The sequence below is a fragment of the Cricetulus griseus genome, chromosome 3 (assembly GCF_003668045.3).
Source record: "Cricetulus griseus strain 17A/GY chromosome 3, alternate assembly CriGri-PICRH-1.0, whole genome shotgun sequence".
NCBI lineage: Eukaryota > Metazoa > Chordata > Mammalia > Rodentia > Cricetidae > Cricetulus > Cricetulus griseus.
Window position 1 is genome coordinate 40,984,797 of NC_048596.1, and position 25,300 is coordinate 41,010,096.

A 25,300-nucleotide genomic window follows, 5' to 3' on the forward strand; every position below is an offset into this window, starting at 1 on the left:
AGTGATATGTTATTTATGATTTATTAAAGCTTTCCTGAGGATTCAGAAAGCAAAGTCAGCCACAAAGCCATAAGATGTTAGGCAAACAGCTTTAATACCAGCAGCCAGGAGCTAGGAGGTAGTGTTACACACCTTTAATCCTAGGATTCAGAATTAAGAGATTGAGTGATCTCTTCAAGTCCAAGGCCACCCAGATCTACACAAGATTAATCCAATCCTAAAGAGAAAGAGCTCACACAAAGATGATCTCAGCACCTGGGGTCACATGCCTTTAATCCCAGCATTAGGAAGGTATATAAAATAGGAGCAAGGTCTCAGTATCAGGCATTCATTCTCCAGCCACACTGAAGGCAGAAGGCATTCATTCTCCAGTTGAGAACAGGAATGCACCAGCCCTTTTAGAGATAAGAGCTCTCTGGTATTTTGACTGCTTTGCTTCATTGATCTTCAGGATGAACCCCTATATGTCATTTTGGGTCATTCATTTATCATTTTACAGTGTAGGTCAAGACAAGGCTGGCCACTTTCACCATATATTTCAATATAGTACTTGAAGTTTTAGTTAGAGCAATAAGACAACTAAAGAGGTTCAAGGGGATACAAATTTGGAAGGAAGAAGTCAAAGTATCATTATTTGTATATGATATGATAGTATATGTAAGTGACCCCAAGAATTCTACCATGGTACTCATATAGCTGAAAAAATTTTCAGAGAAGTGGGTGGGTAGAAAATAAACTAAAAAGACTATCAGTAACCCTACTATGTATAAATGGGCTGAGAAAGAAATCAGGGAAACAACACCCTTCACAATGGCCACAGATAATATAAACTATCTCATTGTATCTCTATTCAGGCAAGTAAATGACATGTATGGCAAGAAATTCAAGTCTTTGAAGAAAGAAATTGAAGATATGAGAAGATGGAAAGATCCCCCATGCTCATTTATTGCTAGGATTAAGATAGTAAAAAATGACCATTTTAAGAAAAGATTAATTAATTTATTTTTCTACATTTTTGAACTTTGAATTAGAAACAACATTGTTTTACATGCCAATGCCAGTTTCCTTTCCCTCCCCTCCTCCTCTGCCCCACACCCAACTAACACCCTACCTATCTCATACACTTTCTGCTCCCCAGGAACAGTGAGGACTTCCATATGAGAACTTCAGAGTTTGTCATATCCTTTGGGATAGGGCCTGGGCCCACCCCCATGTGTCTAGGCTCAGTGAATACCCAGCTATGTGGAATGGACTCCCAAAGTCAATTCCTATGCTAGGAATAAGTACTCATCTACTACAAGAGCTCCCATGGATTTCTGAGGGCTCCTCACTGACACCCATGTTCAAGGGGTCTGGAACATTCCAATGCTGGTTTCTCAGCAATCAGTCTGTCAATCAAGAGCTCCCCCTTGTTCAAGTCAGCTGTCTCTGTGGGTTTCACCACCCTAGTCATGATGCCTTTGCTCATCACTCCTCCTTCTCTGCAACTGGATTTCAGTTCAGTTCATGTTTAGCTGTGAGTTTCTGCTTCTACTTCCACCAGCTGGTGGATGAAGAATATAGGATGTCAAGTTAGTCATCAATCTCATTATCAGGGGAGGGCATTTAGGGTAGCCTCCCCTCTGTTGCTTAGATTGTTAGGTGGTGTCATCTTTGTACATCTCCAGACATTTCCCTAGTGCCTGATTTCTCTTTAAACCTATAATGACTCCCTCTATTATAGTATCTCTTATCTTGCTGTCCTCTATTCTTCCCCTCACTCAATATTCCTGCTCCCTCATGTCCTCCTCACCCCCCATCTTCTCCCCTTCTCACTCTCCTAGCTCCTTCCCCCATGCTTCCAATTTTCTCAGGGAATCTTGTTTCTTTCCCCTTCTCCAGGCGACCATGTATATCTCTCTTAGAGTCCTCCTTGTTTCCTAGTTTCTCTGGTGGTGTGGATTGTAGGCTGGTAAACCTTTGCTCTATGTCTAAAATCTATATATGAATGAGTACATACCATGTTTGTCTTTTTGTGACTGGGTTAACTCTCTCAGAATGGTTTCTTCTACTTCCATCCATTTGCCTGAAAATTTTCTAGATTCCATTGTTTTTTTTCTGCTGAGTAGTATTCTATTGTGTAAATGTACCACATTTTCTCTATCCATTCTTCAGTTAAGGGGTATCTAGGTTGCTTCCAGGTTCTGGATAATACAAATAATGCTACTATGAATATAGTTGAACAGATGTCCTTGTTGTAGGAATGTGCTTCTTTTGGCTATATGCCTAAGAGTGGAATTGCTGTATCTTGTGGTAGACTGATTTCCATTTTCTTGAGGAATCACTAGACTGATTTCCAAAGTGGCTGTATGAGCTGGCACTCCCACCAGCTGTGGAAGAGGGTTCCCCTTTATTCACATCCTTTCCAGCATAAACTGTCATTGGTGTTTTTGATGTTGGCCATTCTGACAGGAGTAAGATGGTTTCTCAGAGTTGTTTTGATTTGCATTTCCCTGATGGCTAAGGATGTCGAACACTTTCTTATGTGTCTTTCAGTCATTTTAGATTCTTCTATTGAGAATTGTCTATTTATTTCTGTACCCCACTATTTAATTAGATTATTTGGTGTTTTGGAGACCAGCTTCTTGAGTTCTTTATAAATTTTGGAGATCAGACAACAAAAGCTGATCAAGGGGATACAAATTGGAAAGAAAGAAGTCAAGCTTTTACTGTTTGCAGATGATAGTCTACATAAGTGAACCGAAAAACTCTACCAGGGAACTCCTACAGCTGATAAACACATTCATCAAAATTGCAGGATACAAGATCAAAAAAAAATCTGTAGCCCTACTATATACAGATGATAACTGCACTGAGAAAGAAATCAGAGAAACATCACCCTTTACAATTGCCACAAACAACATAAAATACCTTGGGGTAATGCTAACCAAAAGAGTGCAAGACCTGTATCATAAGAATTTTGAGTCTATAAAGAAAGAAAATAAGGAAGATACCAGAAAATGGAAGGATCTCCCATGTTCTTGGATAGGTAGGATCAACGCATTAAAAATGGCAATCTTGCCATAAGGAATCTACAGATTCAATGAAATCCCCATCAAAATCCCAGCACAGTTCTTCACAGACTTTGAAAAACAATTCTTAACTTTATATGGAAAAACAAAAGATCCGAGATAGCCAAAGCAAATTTGTACAATAAAGAACTTCTGGAGGCATCACCATCCCTGATTTCAAGTTCTACTATAGAGCTATAGATGTGAAAACAGCTTGGTATTGGCACAAAAATAGACAGGTAGGCCAGGAATGGTGTTGAAAACCCTGATATTAACCTGCTCACCTATAAATGCCTGATTTTTGTCAAAGAATCCAAAACTATACAATGGAATAAAGAAAGCATCTTCAACAAATGGTGCTGGCATAAATGGATGCTGGCATGTAGAAGACTGCAGATAGATCCATGTCTATCGCCATGCACAAAACTTATGTCCAAATGGATCAAAGACCTCAACATCAACCCAGCCGCACTGAACTTTTTAGAAGAGAAAGTAAGAAATATCCTTGGATGAATTGGTACAGGAGACTGCTTCCTGAACATAACACCAGTAGCACAGACACTGAGATCAACAATTAATAAATGGGACCTCCTGAAACTGAGAAGCTTCTGTAAGGCAAAGCTTCTGTCAACAAGACAAAAACAACAGCCCACAGATTAGGAAAAGATATTCACCAACCCCACATCCAAATTTACAAAGAACTCAAGAAACTAGTCTCCAAAATACCAAATAATCCAATTAAAAAGTGGAGTACAGAACTAAATAGACAATTCTCAATAGAAGAATCTAAAATGGCAGAAAGACACATAAGAAAGTGTTCAACATCCTTAACCATCAGGGAAATGCAAATCAAAACAACTCTAATATACCATCTTACACCTGTCAGAATGGCTAAAATCAAAACCACCAGTGACAGTTTATGCTGGAGATGTTGTGGAGAAAGGGGATCACTCCTCCACTGCTGGTGGGAGTGCCACTTTGTACAGCCATTTTGGAAGTCTTTATGGTGATTCCTCAGGAAAATGGAAATCAGTCTACCACAAGATCCAGCAATTGCACTCTTAGGCATATACCCAAAAGAAGAGGCTGTGTGAGGAAGACATGATGGGACAGGGATGTTGAGTTGGGGGAAGAACAGAAGAGAGCAAGATAAGAGATAATTTCTACAACAAGGACATGTGTTCAACTATGCTCATAGCAGCATTATTTGTAATAGTCAGAACCTGGAAACAACCTAGATGCCCCTCAACTGAAGAATAGATAGAGAAAACATTTTACATTTACACAATGGAGTACTACTCAGCAAGAAAAAAAAACAATGGAATCTTGAAATTCTAAGGCAAATGGTTGGAAGTAGAAGAAAACATTTTGAGTGAGGTAACCCAGTCACAAAAAGACAGACATTGTATATACTCACTCATATGTGGATTTTAGATATAGAGTAATGGATTGCCAGCTTGCAGCCCAGGAGGATCCTAAGAGAGACATACATGGTCCCCTGGAGAAGGGGAAAGGGACAAGATTTCCTGAGCAAATTAGGAGTATGAGGGGAGTGGAGAAGGAAGTAGGAGAAGGAGAATGGGAGAAGAGGTGGGGTGAGGAAGACATGATGGGACAGGGAGGTTGAGTTGGGGGAAGAACAGAAGAGAGCAAGATAAGAGACAATATAATAGAGGGAGACATTATAAGTTGAGAAATCAGGCTCTGAGTGGGTAATGTCTGGAGAGCTACAAAGATGAAACCAACTAACAATCTAAGCAACAGAGGAGAGACTACCTTAAATGCCCTCCCGTGATAATGAGATTGATGACTAACTTGCTATGCTATTTCCTTCATCCAGCACCTGGTGGAAGTAGAAGCAGATATCCACAGCTAAACCTTGAACTGAACTGAAATCCAGTTGCAGATATGGAGGACTGGTGAGCAAAGGGGTCATGAGTAGGGTGGTGAAACCCACAGAAACAGTTGACTTGAACAAGGGAGAGCTCTTGGTCCCCAGACTGATAGCTGGGATGCCTGCATGGGACTTATCCAGACCCCCTGAATTTGGGTGTCAGTGAGGAGACCTTGGGAATCCATGGGGCCTCTTGTAGTAGATCAGTACTTATTGCTACCATAGGAATGGACTTTAGGAGCCCATACCACATGGAGGGATATTCCTTGAGCCTAGACACTGAACCTGATAGAAGAGAAAGTGGAAAATACACTTGAAAGCATTGGCATAGGAGACAACTTTCTAAGGAGACCTCTATTCCTGCAGGCACTAAGATCAACAATTAATAAATGGGACCTCATGAAACTGAAAAGCTTTGTAAGGCAAAGGACACCATCAATAGGACAAAATAGCAGCCTAGAGAATGGAAAAATAATTCACCATCCCCACATGTGACTCAGGGTTGATTTCTAAAATATATAAAGTACTCAAGAGAACTAGATATCTACAAACCAAATAATCCAATTAAAAATGTATTCCAGACACCAACAATGAATTCTCAACAGAGGAATCTCAAATGGCTGAGAAGTACTTAAAGGCCCTACCCTGCCTGGGGAGTGGTGGATGGGATGGGGGACAGGTGGGGGAGTGGGGGGAGGGTTGAGGGAGGGGATGGGGAAGGGATTGACATATGAAGCAAGCTTGTTCCTAATTTGAACTAAAAACATTTAAAAATTTTAATAATTAAAAAAAGAAAAAAAAAAAGAATGAGCAAACATCATGACACTTTGATTGCAGAACTGATTGTAATGCTTGTAACGAGAGGTTCTTTGTCCTGGCCGGTCCCGCAGCCACCTTGCCCCAAATAAACAAAGACTTAAATTAACTATAAAAAAGGAAATGGTCAACTTCCTTAGTCATCAGAAAAATTCAAATTCAAAGGACTCTGTGATTCCATCTTAAACTTCCCAGAATGGCTAAGAAAACACCAATGATAGGTTATCCTGGAGAGGATGTTGAGTAAGGGGAACACACTTCCTCTGCTGTTAGGGATGCAAACTTGGACAGCCATTATGGAAAGCCACTGTGCTTTTAAGAGAAAAATGTTACCCTTTCTCAGGCATTGATGATTGCATATTTACCACTTTCAAGTGTGATTGGACTAGAGGAATTTATCAACTCATGACAGAATAGGATCATCTCTTGAAAAGAAATTTCAAATACACACTAAGTTTGCATTAGATAATCATTTTAACAGTACTCATATTTCCATTGCTATGTAAAATACCATAAACAACTTACAAGGAACAAAGGCTGATTTTGGCTCATAGTATCAGAAATCAGTCCATGCTTGCTTGTATCTGTTGCTTTTAGTCCTTGAGGCAAAACATCATAGGAAGGAGTATGTGGCAATACAAAACTAATTAGTTCCTGTTGGCCTGGGGACAGAAAGAGAAATAGATATTGAATATAAAAGAGAAGGGAAGGTGATGTGGGGTTTCCAGTTTTCCCACTGGTGGCATGTCCTAAGGGCATAACTTCCTTCTACTTTCCAAGAGATCTACCAACTAACTATACCATAGGCTGATGAACAAGCTTTCAACATAGGGCCTGTTAAGGGTTGAAAATTACAGCAGCATATTCTCTTTTTAATCTACATGAAGACCATTCTTTTATTGCTCTTTTTATTGGAAGTATATTGTTTTCTCATACAGTATTTACTGGTTACAGTTTTTTTTCTTTTCATACTTAGAATATAAAATATAGCCTCTACAAATTTTAGTCCTTCTCATAGCAAATTATGCACAATGTCTAGGCAGATTATTGAGTGGGTGACCATTTTGTGAGGATGAAAGTACTCTTGATATTTTTGAAGAGCAATCCTCACAGACTTTAGCAAGTAACTGATTTTGTTTATGAATCCACTTTTGAGGAAAAAATTTCTATGGATAATTCAAAATACCTGATCGAATGCCATAGTAAGGCATTACAATATTACTGAAGCCAGGTAAATAGTTCTTCTAGTGAACACAATTAAAATTGCAGGTATGAGGTAGTTTATAAAAAGTTCATTGTGCCTATTTGATTATATTCATGTTGTTATTTACTTAACAATTGTTCCATAACTGCATTCAATATCTATGTTATTATCAATGTTTAATGTCTACAACTTACTAGCTATAAATATTTTCTGTGTAATAGAAAGAAATAAGAATTTCTATTTAAGCCATGCCTTTTTATAGAGCTAGGAGTTTAAATTGATGTATGCTAAGAGAAAGACTTCAGAAAATACAGTGTGCTGGGTTGGCTCATTTTCCTGCAAATGTATAGCAGGTTGGGCAGAGGGCATATTGTGGCCAGTTACATGTTCTGTGGTAGGATCCCAAGATAAATAAGTAACTTAAAGGTGGATAGATTTGTATGGGCTCTTGATTAAGAGGTTCCAATCCATGGTCCATTGACAATCACCTTTGTGTTGACATGAGGCACGACATGTGACATAGAAAGTTCTTCACTTTATGGCACTCAAGAAATAAAGAGAATAAAGAGAATAAAGACCCAGAAACAAAATATAACCTTCAACGACACATTCCCTAGGATATATTCACACAAATGAAATGCAACATCACGTATTTCTATTATTAAAAAAATTATCCATCAAATTATGAACTTTTCAATGAGTCAATTCTTTAATGAGTTTCAAGTCCTCATGACCTTTCCTCTAAGCTCTAACTATAAGCATGTTGCATGTTTTGCGTGTATGCGAGGAGAGCACAGTAAAGAAACTTCCAAAATGACCATTCCGTTAGTGGAAGCTTTGTTGCTGTTGTTGTTTGTTGTTTTTAATTGTGAGTAAGAGAGAGAAAACAGCCTGAAACATCTTGAAGAGTCCAGAGCAGAAAGAAAAAGAAATAGACAACAAATGGGTTATCTGCAACAGAGGTGGAAGAACAGGAAAGAATAGTGGAGATAGCAAGACATAGAGAATAGCAAAAGAAACCAAGCAAGAAAATGGTGGCGATAGAAGAGCTACAAGAAGGGAGGAAGGCTGAAGGTAAGCGGGAGGTTGGAGTGAACTTTGCAATGTGTAACAGGTGCCTGTGAATAGTGACTGAGGGAGCTTTCAGGCCAGCATGGGCTTTGATGGGCTGATAGAAGTCACAGGTAACCATACTTCTCTTCTGCCAGGTAACTCCTGTTGGAAGATGGGAACTGTTTTCACAAGTTCCTAAAGAATGCTGGCTTTCATTTAACCATTAGAAACCATCCTATAGTCCAGCTTGAGTTCATTTCTGGATATATGGGTTATCGGAGAACTATGATATGGGACGTTCTAGCTCTGCGCAGTAGCAGGGGTGATGAGTCAAGTTGTGGAAAGAATTAGGATGTCTGTGTGCCTTGGGAGGAAATTAGAAGATAACTTTTTGAAATGGCCAGAAAAAGTCTTAATTGCAAAATATCCAGTAACTGATTTAATAAACTTTGTGAATTCCGAGTCTGTCATCTGTTTGTCTGCCTATCTATAATTTTATCTATCCTCTGCCTATTATCTGTCTGTCTACCATTGTCATCTTTCACTATCCATACACATTTCCAAATGTGTCTTCCATCTCCAAAGTTCATTAGTCATAAAGTTGACACATAAGCAGGGAACAGGCTGACTTCCATATCTTAGAGTAGATACAAAGAATAAGATGTCAAGAGGCAAAAGCCTAGATTTGAAGTAGGGTAGGAGATGATAAGTACTCTGAAAATTTGTAGCAAGTGAAGAACTCTTGGACTTTTTATAATTTGTTAGATGAAATCATGTACTATATTGCTATAGCCAACTTAGGGTAGTAGCCAAAGAAAATATTAGACTATATATATAATCATGTAAATTTATCTTTGGACTGAAGCCAGCACATTTGATTCTGCATATTGTGAGACAAGACAACCGATGTATTAGTGATCTTGCTTCAATAACACATCTTGATGAACATTCTCAGAGCTCCCATTTCCCTTCTCACCGAGAAGAAAATTTCATATCTGCTTTGCCCTAAGATACAGGTGAAGCCCATGGATGTTATCTCGACAAATGTGCAGAATGAATTACTTCCCAGCGTCACAGAGAGAACTGGTAGTTTTTTTTCCTACATATTTTCCAACTTTCAGCACAATGTCTTCTATCTAGCAGGATCTCTGTAAATGCTCATGTTTTTAGCTATGGAAAGGTATATATGGGATTTAAAAAAAGGTTATATCTAACTTTATTTGTCTGGCAAAGCAGTTAACTTTATTCAGTGGGATGGGAAAGATGCTAAGTGTTCCCCACCACACTATGATTTTCACAAAGACTGGGGCAATCTATGTAATTAAAGAAAATGTGGAGTGCTGTAACAAGATGGAACACTCATTAGCTGCTAAGCCTGGGAAAGCCTCTTGAACGATATTGGCAGATTTAGTTGTGAACAATTTAGAAGACAGCTGTGGGTTTAACTCAGATAAAATATGTTCCCATGCCTAGAAAAATTACTGATACATAGAAAAGATGGCAAAAGAGGCAAAAGAAGGGAATCCCTTTTATTTCCCAAAACTTCACAAGAGCTCTCAGAATAAATATGAAGATGTTTCCACAGTTTTTTGAGGGGGGATATTTTAACAATTTTCTAGAGCCTCCAGTATGCTCAGTGACATAAACTGGAAAACTCCATATTAGCAGTTATCTAACTTAGAATATAGCTGTATTTGGGCAGGACCTGATGATAGATATTTCATATGGTAGGGTTTGGGGGAGTATAAAATCCACCTTGAAGGGCATATAAAAATGGGCAGCAAATTCAGAGGAAGCTGAATAAGGCACAGAAAATACATGAGTAAAGAGATTAGGTTAGTAAAAAATCAGAGGGAGACTGGGTGCAGCACAACCCAGTGCTATTAAGCAAAATAGTCGAGTATATGACTGCCTTTTTCTTTAGTAGCCCTGTAAACGCTTCAAGAAACCCTGTGTTCCAAGCAGTCTTTAACTAGCTTGAGAGCAAAACTTTTATAAGCTCCCAACAAAGACATATGGAAGAGCTGTCTCCCCACCTCTTTTGCATGTAGAACTGTGGTTGCCACTGTATGGAAGAAAAAAAAAAAGCAAGATTCTGGAGGGGGAAAGAAAAATACATGCTACCATTATGTCTTCCATGGCCTGTCTCCACTTTAAATAACTTCCTGCCATAAGGTGGAGCTATATCCTATCCACAAAAAAGTATCTGATATAAGATCTGCCAAAAGACCACTTAAATACTTTCTTTGCTTGCCGTGTGTTTTGCACTTTGAAAAAGTTAAAATGCATGGCAGCTAACCCCTAACCCACCACCAACTGATAGAAAAGGGGTTGTTTTTTTTTTTAGTTCAGCTCGGATTTTAATGTGGAGAAAAGGTGTGCAAAACAAGCAGGACCTTTTTTTCTGCTTAGGTTGTAAAGGAAGCTCCAGGGAAGCCTTTGAAGTCCTGAGATCTGAGGTGGAGGGTGTTGAACCCCCTGAGGTAGCAGAGAGAAACTGCAGGTATCTGATAGTGCTTGCTCTGGGTACATTCTGGGTAAATTACCCAGAATATCAAACACACAATTGACAAACAAAATGGGAGGGGTGGTGTTTTATTTAAAAGAGTGCATTGTTGAATAGACTCAGGATAAACAGGAGTTTAAGAGGCTGGATTATAACAGCAGTAGAAGGTTTTGTTTCTGAGTTTGTGACTACAAGCAAGGGCCCTGGCTATGAAAGCCCCCAGCTGAGTTATCTGTAAAATCCCTACCATCTCCACCCAAAGGAAAAAATGGTCCCCCTAAGAGCAAGAGCTCCACAGGTTTTCTGGTAACACATCAAGGGTAATGGAGATAAAGGAGAATGGCTCAACAGGAGTGTGTGTTGCCTGACTCCCTGGGCAGTGCTCTCTATCTGGAAATCAATTAAAGGGCAAGGTACACCAGCTCATGGCTGATTTGGGATTTCCGTAGTATAGATTTGCATAAAAACCTCTCCAACAACTGAAACCTCTTGTCGAAGGATGGGTTTGATTTTGCTGGAGAAAAAATTCTTTCCAATACAAACCACTGATACTGGGAACTATGTGTTATCTAAGTATCCAATTGAATATGCAAGTCTGCTTTTCCCCATTGACAGCATAAGCTAGTCACCTGTCACAGCATCTGTATTCTTAATGTTTCTTTCTAAGCTAGCTGTCACTTTCCTTCTACAGACTAACCTTCTGCCTAGTCATCTCCAGTTCCTCAAAGAGCCTGGCATGTAACAGTTATACAACAAATAGTTTCTGAATATGTAACCCTCAGTCCAACTGGGAAAACTGCACACACAATGACTCATCTTTTCATTTATGTAATTCTTTCCTCCCACATCTTCCTGTCCCTCTATGTCTTCACTTTGCTCTGACAAATGCATGTTGGATTTTATGTGCTTTTGTTGTTGAAACAGGGCTCTCACCCATTCACCTATGTTTTTTTGTCTTACAACTTTGAAGGACTTTCTGCTTTCTTCACTACAAAGCACATCTCAGGCACTTTGAATCAACCCCCCCCCCTCTGCCCCCAAGTTTCTGAAGCATAGACTCACACTGCTAGGGATTGTCCATCCATCCAGAGCACCTGGGGTTTAAGGTGTAAGCAATTTTACTGTAATTGCTTCTTCTCAGCGGTTATTCCTTGAAGTAGTGGAGGGGGACGTTTGGTTGGTTCTCTTTTTCCATCTACATTAGTAGATATTAGAACCAAATCCAAAGAGCATGGCATGTTTATCTAAAAATAAATGTTACCCCCCGATGAGGAGAGACTTTAGCTACAATTTTATTTGTGGCTTTATTTTTCTTAGATTACATGTTAGCAGAAACTTAATTCACTCTTCCATTTACATTTGATACTTTCATTTTTCTGGGTAAGTTCAGTCATAAGTTTTATAGTTTACTAATTAAATAAGTTGCATCTTTTTTTTTCCTTTTTCTTAGCTCTCAGTGTTGAACTGATGTCCTGATAACATAAATGCTACCTTGGATTCAATACTGCTTCTTCTGTTGTAAATAAAGCAAATGAATTCAGACACTTTGAATATCCTCTTTTAAGGTTTTAGTTTCCTCAAACTTCTTTATTAGCTTTTGGTAAAGAAACCAGACCTGCTAGTTTTCATGATGGATAAGAGATAGGTAGGAATGTAGTGACTTACTTGAATCTGTGTATTGTTTCAGTTTCATACAAAGAATTACGATACTATGGATTTGTTCTGAAAGGAAAATGTTGCATGAGAAACATATCGTCACAAATACTTTAATGAAGTATTAAAACATTTTAAAGATAAAAATCAACTGCAGTCTAGAAAAGCAATAGTGAGATGGACGACTTCCTCCACCAGAGTGAATTGTTTCACTAGTCAGCTATAGGAGACAGATGATGAAAGTGCACCATGGTGTCCCTCACAGAAGCAGGAGAGAAGATGGGCTTCCCTTTCTAGGTATTAATATGTAGTGAGAGGATTTTTGACTCCTGTGAGAAAATAAGCCATTTTTTTTTATAAAAGCAACATGAACATGTATCTATGAAGGACCAGCATACAATCTTTGTGCAAGTTTCATTCATCACAGTAATGGGTAAAACATTGATTGTTATTGTCCCAAAGTAAAGATATAATTTTATTTCTAATGTAAGGCTTAAGAGGTCATACAAATTTTTCATCTGTTGCTTTTCAGCATCACACTATTCGCATGTGCTGTCAGTGTGTGGAGAAGTGGGCAATCGATTAGAATGTAACGCTAGTCTGTTGGAAGCATTTACTTATTCCAAGAGTATGCGTTCACAGTGCGCAGCACATATGCTGTACTTGCAGCTAAGGTAACCGTACAACTGATCATCTGATTCCAGACAGTTTGAGGGATGAAATGGAGTCCTAACAACGAAAAACCTGCATTATGAAGAAGAAACTAAGATTTTCTTAGGAGACAGGAGGCATGTGATTCTTGTTCTTATGGCCATACCTTAAGTCACACACAACATTAGTGTGTCAATTTCTGATGTTTCAGTGGTTCTACCAGAAGTGACCAATCTATAGCTTATAGATCACATGGACACTAATAGAGCTATGAGTATGCTCAACGCAAAATCATAAATGTACTTAGGATGTTATGAAATCCTATGTGTGCCTGAGTGTGTGTGTGTGTGTGTGTGTGTGTGTGTGTGTGTGTGTGTGTGTGTGTGTGTGTGCACGCTTTTCTTTCTTTGTAAGCTAATTGTAATATTCTTGGGTGTAAACCTTATAGATGACAATGCCATGCTCTATCATAATGCCAAAAGGATTTGTACAGTATGAGTTAAGAACTAACTTCCTAGTACTTTGAGTCTTTTAGAAACTGGAATAAATCCAAACTGTATTTCAGTGAAATATTTTCATATCATTTTCAGGATAAAAGCAACATGTTAGTTAGATAAAGCAGTATTTAATAATCAAGGGAATACAGATGGAACCAGAATGGAATGATCATAAGATCATGGATGAATGAAGTAGTTTTGTACCTAAATATACAATGACGCACTTCTAGATCTCTCCAAGAATCCACAAGAGGAAAGAACCATGCATGCTCTTGGATGTTCATTAAATGGCAGTTATATCTGTGTCACTTGCCTATGTTTGTTCCATGACTGTGCCTGGGCTGATCAATGAGCATAACACAAAACTGTATATACATTTAGGTGGTAATACATAGTTATGAGAAAAGTGGTTTTCCCTGTGTGTAGAAGAGTTCATTCGTGTTCCTGGGGTTTGGTGCCTTCTAGTGGCATCAATAAGGCACATGTGTGCTTCTTCCTGCCATGTGTGAGAGAAAAATATGGTCAATTACAACAGTGAAATTTACTAAATGTGATGATAAACACTTTTAAAAGCAGCTCAACAAATGATTATGGATTTCACACTTTTACTAATTGCTTCAATTTCTGTCTGAAATGAAAATCTACTTGCTTTAGTATTGTAGGGTAGCATGCACTAGAATATGTTACAAATATTCTCAAAGTTTCTCTCTGTACCTTATAGTTTTATAGGGGACTCTTTTGTCCTATAAATTAAGAATTTTTAAATATGGTAATAGAAATACATGTAAAACTTAAATATAAAGGTAAGTATATTTATGCCATATTATATATAAATATATTTGTGTTTATGTATGCTTATTAATTTACCTATAATTATTCTAAATGTCTTTCTATTACCATATTCTTCGTTATTTCACAGAAATTTCAGATTTTGAAATCTTTGCTATGAAAACATAGATTTCACTTTTTTCTTTCTTGACTTAACCTAGCAAAGTTCCAGCTCCAGCATTCTGTATCAAGGGAGTTACACCCACCCCCTAGATTGAGGGTGGTTATTTGTTGCACTGGCTCGGGCAGCTGCTTATTTACCCTTTGTGGAATTTGCCATTTTGTAAATTTCCTTTGTGTAGGTTTCAGGTTCTGTACTCAGTAGAAGGCAATTTTAAGATGTCAAGGAGTGTGATATCTTGATGGACATTTATGTGTAGACAGCATAGTAGAAAGTAAATGTCTAAGACTATGAGAGAAGAAAAGAAGCAAACAAAGCCTGAATGGAATGAATACCTTTTCCTAAGACATACTCCAAGCATTCTGCATAGTGATGCCTTCTGCAAAGCATGGTCATCTCACCAGATAAGTATGATTGTCCAGTCCTAGGTTGAGGTCTCAGTAGCCAAATATCAATTTTGTGTCATTTTAAAGATTTGACTATTTTATATTAATTGTGTGCATGTGTGTGGACAGGGTGGAGGTCAGTAAGCAGCTGGCTGGGGACTCAGTCCCCTCCTTTGATATTGTGGGTCTTGAGGTCAGACTACCTCACAGGCCTCTACTAGAAGTCAAATATTACATTTTCCTATGTTTTAATTTTCTTTTCCTTTAAGGTTCATCTCCATTTCTTTCATTGGATGCTTCCCACACCTCTTTTTATCTTGTTTGATGCATATACATTAAACAGATTGATAGAGGCAGCAATGTGGGACTGAGGACACCACATTGCATAAAGCATACTAGTCAGTGGTATTACAGTGAAGTGCCTATTTGTCTTTCTATCATTTAGCAAGCTACTTTGAGGTATGGCTTGTATTGCTTCTGCTGTATACCTATCCTTACTTTGCCCTATACAATCCTTACATGTTTTCTTCTGCTCAGTGATCCAGATGGGTTTGCTTGTGTGCAAAGGTCAGGGGGTGGGATGGGTGGTGCATGAGGTTACCTGAGACAATCTTTCTAGCATTGTCTCTTGGCTTTGAAAAGAAACCCCAGCTCAATTTGCAGTTGAGTATGTTCAGATAGCTGCCCCTCTTCTTGGTCCTGTCTTAGTTCTAGAACTGGATAAGACTTCCCCCCTCACATTCACAGCTGCTGGATATAGGAGCGCTATGTTCTCTTTGTTGACAATCCAGCTCTTCTTTTTCCAATTTGAATGTGGTGTTATTCATGTTTATTTTCACAAACCATAGATTTTTTGAATGAATAAAAGTGCATAATCCAAAATTCTATCACATCACCATGATTTCTGATAAGTATCTAAATGTCAGAAATAGCTGAAATTACAAAATGGAAAACAGATTAACAACCTCTAATGACTCCATGAAGTATAATATGTTTCTGAGAATCCTTATTCTAGGCACATGCTCCTTTAAATATAAATGCATGTTAGTTCTTTTACCGTTTCCTGACCATGTGTCCTGAGAGAAAACACACAATGTTTCTGAGCCAAACTGTCTTCAGTTTTTCTTTGAAAAGTAGAACATACTGAAACATATAGATTTCTATCAGTGCTAGTAACAGGATAAAGAGTTGGAATTTGCATCTTGAATGCAAGTAATAAGATGGTCAATTTGAGCTTTAACTTGTAGCCTTCTGTGGGGTGTGTCTTAGTCACAGTGCTTTGTTTGATTCTTTTCATCGATGAGCCCTATTCATTTGCTAATGAATGAAATTTTTGCTCAGAGAAAGCTAACTTTTGGGAGCCGGGGTTTCAAATGCCCCCCCCCCCGTCCATATTCTCTTACTGTTGAAACAGATTTAGCCTGTTTTTGGTTTTTTTTTTTCATATTAAAACCAACCATGTGGATATTGATTCTTCTCCATTATACCCATTTGGGGGTACAGGTTGCTTGAAAGTCTGTCAAACTGCAACAAACTTCTTTAATTTTCCTTCTAATTAGGACACTTTCTACAGAGTCTTGCGCACATCCAAAGCTGTATTAGCAAGAGTCAGTCAGTGATGGACTCATGATAACCATAGCAACTGCATTCTTTTTCCCAGGTGCTCCATGACAAGAAATAGTTCTTGTGATTTTGCACTTTATCTGGAAATTTCATACTCACATGACTGCAGATTGCATACACGAAGCTTTGCCTGGTTTATTTATTTATAACTACTGTAACGTTTTACCATTGTCACGCAGAAGATATAGCAGGAAATGACTTGTGTAGCTTCACCATACTTCAATTAAAACTAAGCTCTATTACTTCTTGATCTTGGTTTTCTACTAATGAAAGATAATAATAATGTTTAATGATAATTTTTAAGCTAATAATTAAGGTAGGTAAACTTCTGGGAATATTATTTGACATTTAATTAGTATTGAAATATGCAGGGGTTTTTGTTCTAAAATCCAGTAAGCTTTTTTTTGTATGTTTCAAAACAGATGTATATTACTATTTCAGTTACTTATAGAAAGTTTATATTGTGCTTATTTAATCTTTCATAGAATTTCATATCTAATTTTCACTTTCCACACAATTTGTATCAATGATTCTTCTTTTCCCAGGAGTGCAATAAATATTTATGCATATGAAAGTAAATATATAAAAGTGAGTGTATGTAAACCTTACTTAGAAGCATGAATGATAGATGTGAAATTTCTATCACTTCATTCTGAAACAAAATAATCTTCTTTTACAAAGAGATGCAGTGAGCCCCCATCTTACCTCAGAAGCCCCAGTCATTTTGGTGACCAGTGGATGTTGCCTGAGAATGGATATTTAAAAACAAGAGCTTAAGAGACAATAGATATTATAAAAGGTAAACAAGACAGAGAGACTCATCTTCAAATATCACATCTGAAATTGTCCTATAGAGCCTGGATGCCTGTTATAGTTTAGCAGTCAAGGCAGAACAAGGCAAAGAGAACTTCAGTCTTCCTGTTCTCTCCTTCTGTGAAGTAAAAGCAAAATGAAAAACAAAACACAAAAGGACAGCTCACACAGCTAAGATTGTATGAGAATCTGCTAGAAGTAATAAAAGAGCTGGCTTGCTGCAGACTTACTGAGCTTCTCCCTTCTCCATATGTTAGGAATTTCAAAAAATTTAAAAGTGGCTTCTGACAAGATATTTGTTAAATGCCTTACAAGTCTAGCAAACTTTCGTTTTCATCGTTATGCTTTCTTCAGCCCTAGATAGACTACTTTTATTATTTTCAGTTTTTGCATAGCAATGAGGCTATGAATGAAACACCTAAGGAATTAACTTAACATTACCTTTAATTTTGTTTCTAATTCACGTCTTTTATTTAACAAAAGATAAGTGATTTTAAGGTTGAATTAAAGGACAATGCCGGATATTTCCATATAGCTCTGAACACCACTATGCAGATAAGGAAATTTCAAGATTTGTGAGATTAAATATATATGTGTGGATATATATGCATATAATGCAAATATATGTAAAAGTGTGATACCCTGAGTTCAGCTGCTCAGCTTGCAATATGTTAGTCCATAATTTACTCTCTGATTGAAAAAGTTGAAAAACTACGAGTTTAAGCTTTCACATAGGCCCTTTCTTTGCATTGCTTAATTGAATTGTCAGTGCTCAGAGTATTATCAAAAAATCTTTGGCTTTGTGTAAATATTATTTTAATTTTTTCAATCTAACAAACTATTTATTATCTACTGAAAATATTCCTATCAAGGGACACCCTGAATTCAAAGCTGAGGGCATATAAAGGTATAAATCAAGTCTGTTAGTCTACAGACTTGAGATAGCTCTAGAAGAAGAATGAGAAGATCAAGAGGATGAGGAGGAGGGCAGAAAGCACAGTAGCATTCCAGCTTGCTGTGTGTTTCATTTTAGATAATAGAAGTACAGTTAAGAAAAACAAACGCATAAGAAAAATCTGTGCTGCATACTGTACTCACTATCCCCCCGAGGCCTTGTGAGCAATCCAGTCCCTATACCAAAACCTTATTGAAATTGCCATCATCAATGGCTTTGTACACATGCTCTGTTATGTTATTCTCCATTTTCCATGTTACCAACAAGGAGACCTAATTGAGATAATATGCAAAGTATCTCCCCTCTGCTGTTCATAACTCTCTACAGGGGAAGCTTTTATTTTCCAGTCAAGATTCTTAACATAAAGGTGAAAGTGTTGACGAATTCCTCAGTGATGGTGCAATTCTTTGAAATTCACTACTCTAGCCCAATTCTCATTTTGATTTATTTAAGTTTAGAAATAACAGTATTAAATTAGCAAAGACGAGCAATGAACAAAGCCCTGGAGATGAATTAGCCATTGTCTCTGGTCCATTAATCTCCTCTTCAATTCAAGAGAATTGTGGCTCACCCAGACCCGAAGATCAAATAAAATGCCTAATTGGGAAAGTCCTAAACAAGTGTGTCCTGGGGAGCTTGAATTTATTTGTCACTGCTCAAACAACTGTGTTGTTTATATAAGTCTTTAAAACCCTGATACTTTCCTGCTACTATGTCTTAATCCCTGCTTCTTTATGCTCAGGAGGGCAATTGAGAGTTGTTTTCAATTAACTAGAATGGAGAGGGGCACTTATTCCAAAAACAGATAGCTGTGTTGTGAGTATTTTGCCAAACATGCTGAGCAGTTTAGAACTAAGCATCAGGTTTGGGAGATGCTTTGGGATCTCCTTGAAGATAATGCTATCTGCTTTTTGGTGCTTTTAATATCAGTAATAAAGGGTTGAACATAATCACAATTAAGAAAGTATGGCTAGGAAGGTTGTGATGTTAAAGCTAAACACAATTGTGAAGCAATGAGCTAATATAATTATCTAGGATGACAATCCGTACCCGGCGATGCTTTCATTAGAAATATGCAGATGATATGCAGATAATGGAGGGCAAACTTTTTTAACATACAGCTAAATAGAATAAAAATTCATCTTCTGAATTCATTCACCTAGAGATGGAGTGTTTCTTTTTGGTGTGTGTGGGGGTAAATGCAATCATATTTCAGGTTCTGTAAAATAATGTCAAATGATTGGAAACTAGAAGTCAACTAACAGCAAAGTAGCAATACACAATGTATATTCACATTGATTTAGTCTCAACGATCACGTAAATGCAGTGTTTTTGTTTTATACTGTGTAACACAAAAAAATGTTATTTGATCCTCACAATGTATGAGAAGCAGAAATGTTATTAGCTTTATTATCTTATGGATGAAGGCATGGGGCTATGTATGGGCTAGACACCCAAAACGTTGTTGGGTGGTTTTATTAAAGTCCACATTCCAGCTTGTCTGCTTTCTAGACAATACACCACTAGAAATAACTGCATGGCTATTATCACAAAGATTGTAAAACTGTTAGCAGAGTTTATTGGAGAAGCTGATTAAATAGAGTAAAAGTTAAAATAAATTTGTGAACCTACATGAACCCGGATAAGTTAAAGTTCAAGAATATATATATATATATATATATATATATTCTTCTTAGAGATGTCTTTGCCATGATGAAAACCCACTGAACCTTCACTGTGGCCTTGGCTAAACAGAGCATCTGAAGGATAGCCATGTTGTACTCTATGCCTTCAGACTAGCTTCCCTTTTCTGGTGCATTGGTGCATGTTGTCTTTAACTGTGATAATTAACTGAAGCAAGATAATAATGTGCTAGGGAATGTCACATATAGATTGAGTCAACTTGAGCATTGCACTGACTTTAACTTCTCTATTATTAATCAACTCTACATTAATTTATTTTAAATAAATACTCATTTGAGTAGAGCCAGAGCAGACTTTAAGATGACAAATAGTTTAAAATACAGGAATTATGAGATGATAATTAGCATGATAATCTAAGCATAAAAAACCTTACTGTTATTTTATATAGGCTTGTTCACAGTTATTTGATTAGACAATTACATACCAAATTGGTCATTTAAAATAACTAATGTATAATAATAGCATAGTTACTCAGTAAGTATTTTCAGTAATAGGACTTAAGCATAGTGTTTTACTCATTTCTCAGAATAATCTTGTTGCTTGTGTATTTTTACTTTACAATTTTAGCAAGAGAAAAATAAAGACACACATTATTTACAAAGTTAGAGTAGCCATAGCTGAAAAGGAGCTGCCTATAGTAAAAATCTAAGAGAACAAGATGGGACAGATTATAAAAAAATACTATAGTGTAATATTGAAATGTTTTACTTACATGGTACCTTTTATGTAGTTTTCAAGCAGACAAATCCATATGTTCTCAACTGTAAAGTTTACTATATTTAGAGAGAGAAAAAACAAGAATATTTTTCAATCTTAAAAAGTGAAAAACTTGCTTATTTCAATATATTTCTTAATGTATTTCCTTGTAGTTAATTATGCAGATCCATTGCTATCTAGGGTTACCTACTTCAAATATAAGAAATCTGTCTCACCATTCTTCTCACTCCTTACTTCCATTCTCTCCTCTACCCCTTATCTCTCTCTTTCCTCATCTTTTGTCTCTTCTCTTTCCAGTACTGGAGTTACAAAACGGTATTATTTAGTTTATGGTATGAAAGAATTAGCTCTGGTTGATGTTTGAAGTTCCCACCATCCTGAGACTATGCCTGGAAATGTATGAGCAGGTTGTCTGGGAAGAGTCTAATTATTCATAGTATATTACATTTTGACTATCTTCACATTTCAGTCTGGTTATTTTAGCTGTTGCATGCTTTTCTGGAAACATTCAATAAAGGAAGCAATATTAACTGCCTTCTCATAAATTAATTTACCTAGTAAAATAACAAAAAGGTATCATTTAATTTCTATGTATCAGACATGCTGATAGAATCACACAGTACACACTGAGTAAAATTAGACCCATTTTCTGAATTTTACTGTCAAATTACAGAAAGATAGTCATAAAATCACATAAGATAAATATGAAATTTACTCTTTTTCTAAGAACCAGAAAAGTATTTCCTTTATTCCATACAAAAGGAACACATGATTAGAAACACTAATCTGGCAGATCTCAAAAAGTTTCTATGGAAATTTACCTATGAGTGGAAACTGAGGAGGAGTTGGGGAAAAGGGATGGACAGGGTAGAGCTTCCAAGTGCACCTTCAGGAGACCATCATACATATGAGATTGACTAGAGCCAAAGGAAAGGGCTATTATGGAGCTTGTTGAGTTAGTATAAGCAAATGACTTCAGTATGTTTGAGATTAATTTTAAGCACCAATTTTGGTGGTCATTAAGTCCAAATGTTTGGAAAAGGTAATTGTGAACATTTCTGGGTTTTATCTGAGGTCAGCTTGTAAAATGATGGACAGTCAGTACAGTCAATAGTCTTCCAGAATATGTGTGAGCCTTGGTCAAACAGTGGGAAACCTCAATAGCCAAAAACTGACCACTCTTATTCTTCCTTCCCCCAGGAAAAGGCATTTTGCTAGGATACTGCCCCTGGCTTGGAGCAGCAGCTCTGCTCTTCTCTCCAGTCTGCTGGTTTACCCAGCAAACTTTGTATTGTAAGAACCACAATGGACACCTAAGAAAATTCATTAACATAACTGCCACCTGGCATAGTACTTACATTAGTCCCCAGGACTCAATGAAGGCCACAAAGTCTTTTATACAATGTTATAGTATGGGTGTGGTCTAGGCATATCACTCATAACATTTTAAGTCCCCTCAAGCTTACTCATAATACTTTATACAATGTTAATGCTGCAAACTGTTGCAATGCTTAGGATTAAAGGAGAAGGAAAGTTATGTACATTTGCAGTATAGATAACACTTAAGAATATTTTAATCTGTGAATCTCAAGATGTGGAACTCATGGGTATGGAAGGAAATATCAGACAGCAGATAATAGAGAGTAGATGGCAGTCAGGTAGATAGGTATGGAGTAGATGTAGAGACAGAGAAAGACAGAGATAGAGCTTGGGTGTGGGGAGGAAGAAGAAAAGTGAGTTTAAGTCATATGAGTATAATTTTATTTTTTATTTCTCTAAAGAAACCTAATTAATATACTAGGTTATTGGCATGATTCAACATATAACTAGATATTTTAAGCAGATTTAAAATATAATGAATGGAAAAAATAAATACAATATATAATTCAAACAAATGTGTGTGATTTTACTATTGCTGTTAAATGATAGGGGGTGGTGACTAACTAGGCAGAGAGACGGTTTTCTTGGGAGATATTATGAGCTCATGGGACAGATTCTGCCTAAGCAACAAAGTGAGGCAGATGTAAGTGTGAGCTGATGGTCAGTCCTGAACCAGCTGGAGTCTGGTAACAAACTCTGAAGCCTGCCATCTTTCCCTGATTTAGGAAAGAGAAGGATCAGAACTCAGAACTGCCTACTTCGCAAAAAGAAGCAGACTCCTTTGCGGAGCAAGACGATGTGAGGCTACCTCCCAGGAAAAGCAAGCTGCTAAGAGAGTCTTTATGAATTATTTAGAAAGAGGAAATTAAGTAATGAGCCCTGAACAACTGGCTAGCTCTTTCTGGGTTGCTTTCTCCTCGCATGGGGATACAGAATAAGATGAGTAGAGGAAAAGAGAAAGTGAAATAACCACTCAGCCAAATATAGCTTGAGAAACAGTGCGGTGGACTCTCAGCATGGGGACAAGAGGAGAGCACTCCTGGGGGAGCCTTGCAGGCAGCGTCCTGCTCCTGTGAGGCGAACCTGCGCCAGCCAGCCACAACCCAGAACTGCTCTTTATGCAACTAGGTTAATCTTTTTTCTTTCTTGCCAGCTTTCTGGAGAGTTTTACTGTAGGTGATGTCTGCGAAAGGCTTTCTTTTGAGTGCACCTTGGTGCTGGCTGCCACGAAACCAGACAGTGAGTTGAAGGTTTCAGTTCTGATCTGACACTCTTATGTAGGTTCATTTTGGAGAAGAAGAACCAAGGTTTGACAATTCGGGAGCATACAGACTATATTTCTGATGGGCTGCCTTATAAATGGCATTCCATTTATTCTGACTTCTCTAACATATTAGGGTGTTTATGTAACTTACATGCGGCACTCAGCATTGATTCAAAGTAGCAACTGGGTCACTTGGGCAAGTGTTGGCAGAAAAAGGTAGGGACAGTTTTAGAGAACACACTATGAAAAATTTTAAAAAGATTTCCGCATATTTGTGATGTAGGGAATTTTTAAAAATGTGACTGACATAATATGAGGAAGGGGTGGAGAAATATCAAAGTTCTGGAAATTTAGCAGAATCTTGCATTCAGTTGCTGAGGTGGTGAGAGAGGGTAGGAAGTATATTTTCCTTATTCAAGATACTCATGTTAAATTTATAAACTATTCACACACTGGGTGACTGTATAATTGTACATTTGTCTCAGACGGTTTATTGAGGTACTTCTTTTGTGTCTGTTGTTGAGCACACAGCTGTGGGTAAATCTGATCAGATCCCCAATGTTAGTTCTTTAGTTGTCCCTCTAAGTGAAGGTGATCAAAAGTAGAGGGGAGGTTGCACATAAGCAGGCATGAGCTCCTCCTGCTGCACTGTCAGGTAGGCGAGAATAGTACCTGGCTGAGTGTGCACTCCATGTTCAGGTTAAATGATGGAAAGGACTCCAGGAAAGGGAAAGAAAGCACCCTGCTCTTTGTCCGGCATATCTGCTCTGTGATCTTTACATACCTGTTGGACGGTAGTTCTACTTCAAAACACTCTACATGTGGTTTGTCTCCGAATATTGACATTTCTAAATTCAATCCTCTGTTACTGTCTTTGCTAGGTACGAGCTCTACCCTGGGTATTTACATCCCCCCCCCACTTCCCTCCCCACTCCCTTTCTTCATTCCTTTCTACTTTCCTTGCTTCCCTACCCCCTTTCTTCCCCTTTGTATTTGGTACTTGGACTTCAGGGCATAACTTTCTTTTATTTCTACTAAAACCATTATTTCTGGGTGTTTGAAGACCATTTGGCATTCAAATGTTCACAAAGATTTGAATATACAACACATCCTCTTACATGTAGGAGGCACAAAAATTAACTTGTTGACCGATTCTTGCTGGTGCTGTAGGCAGTGAGACAGGAAATAAAGAGGTAAACATGTATTGAATGTTTGAATATGAGAAGTGATACCTTCAGTACCAGGAAGAAGACAAATCCAGGAAAGCGAGAGTAGGGCAAGGGAGTAGGTGGCCTCGGGGACCTTTTTGAAGTGGTAACATTTAGATTGAAAGTTGGATGAAGAAAATGTCCTAAGTCTGACTGGAAACTCAGAGAAGTACAATGGACATGAATACTGAAGGGAAGATGCTTCATGCTGTCAGAGAGATTGTGATTCAAATGGGCATGAGAGGGCTTGTGCATAGCAGGGAAGAGGAGGCATGTTTGGACTTTATTTGAATTGAAATGGAAGTTGGCTGTAGATTGATGAGTGACAGGTCTGATTTATACTTGGAAAACCACCCTGGTGTCTATGGTGGTGGACAGAGTGCCACACAGGAGGAATCAGAAAGGTCAGGAAGAAGTTGATTTAATATTTTAGGGAAGAGTTAATGGTGTAGGGGTTGGAATCACAGCTCAGCATTGAAGTAAACTGACTACTCTTCCAGAGGACTTGGCTTCAATTCATGATAGCTCACAACTGTCAGTAACTCCCGTTCCAGAGGATCCATCACCCTCAAACAGACATATATGCAGCCAAAACATCAACATAAAACAAACAAGTCATTTGAAAAATAGAGTTAATGGTGGAAATCATGGGAGAGATTTTGTTTAAAAATCCTTGTTTCCTAGCTTCTCTGAGGTTGTGGATTGTAAGCTGGTTATCCTTTGCTCTATGGCTAATTTCTACTTATGACTGATTACATATCATGATCTGAGTAAATTGGGAGCATGGGGGAAGGAGGGAGTTAAGAGAAAAGTGAGGGGAGAAGGGGAGGGAGGAGGAGAACATGAAGGATAAGAAAGGTCAAATTGTGGGAAGAACAGAGAAGGAGAGCAAGGAAAGAGATACCTTAATAGAGGGAGCCATTATGGGATTAATAATAAATATGACACTAGGGAAATTCCCAGGAATCCACAAGGAT

The 25,300-nt window shown here is 37.7% G+C and overlaps 1 long non-coding RNA gene across 10 annotated transcripts in view; it reads right to left on the minus strand.

Annotated features, from left to right (window-relative positions):
* Positions 1 to 25,300, minus strand: part of LOC107977605 — a 48,093-nt gene that overhangs the window by 5,002 nt on the left and 17,791 nt on the right. For 5 of the 10 annotated variants that reach the window (XR_003483545.2, XR_004769024.1, XR_003483544.2 and 2 more), the window contains 3 exons: positions 20,467 to 20,527; positions 16,988 to 17,027; positions 13,437 to 13,820 (listed from right to left, as the gene is read on the minus strand). This is a non-coding gene — a long non-coding RNA (uncharacterized LOC107977605). The other 5 variants (XR_004769027.1, XR_003483549.2, XR_003483547.2 and 2 more) reach the window with 4 other exon arrangements.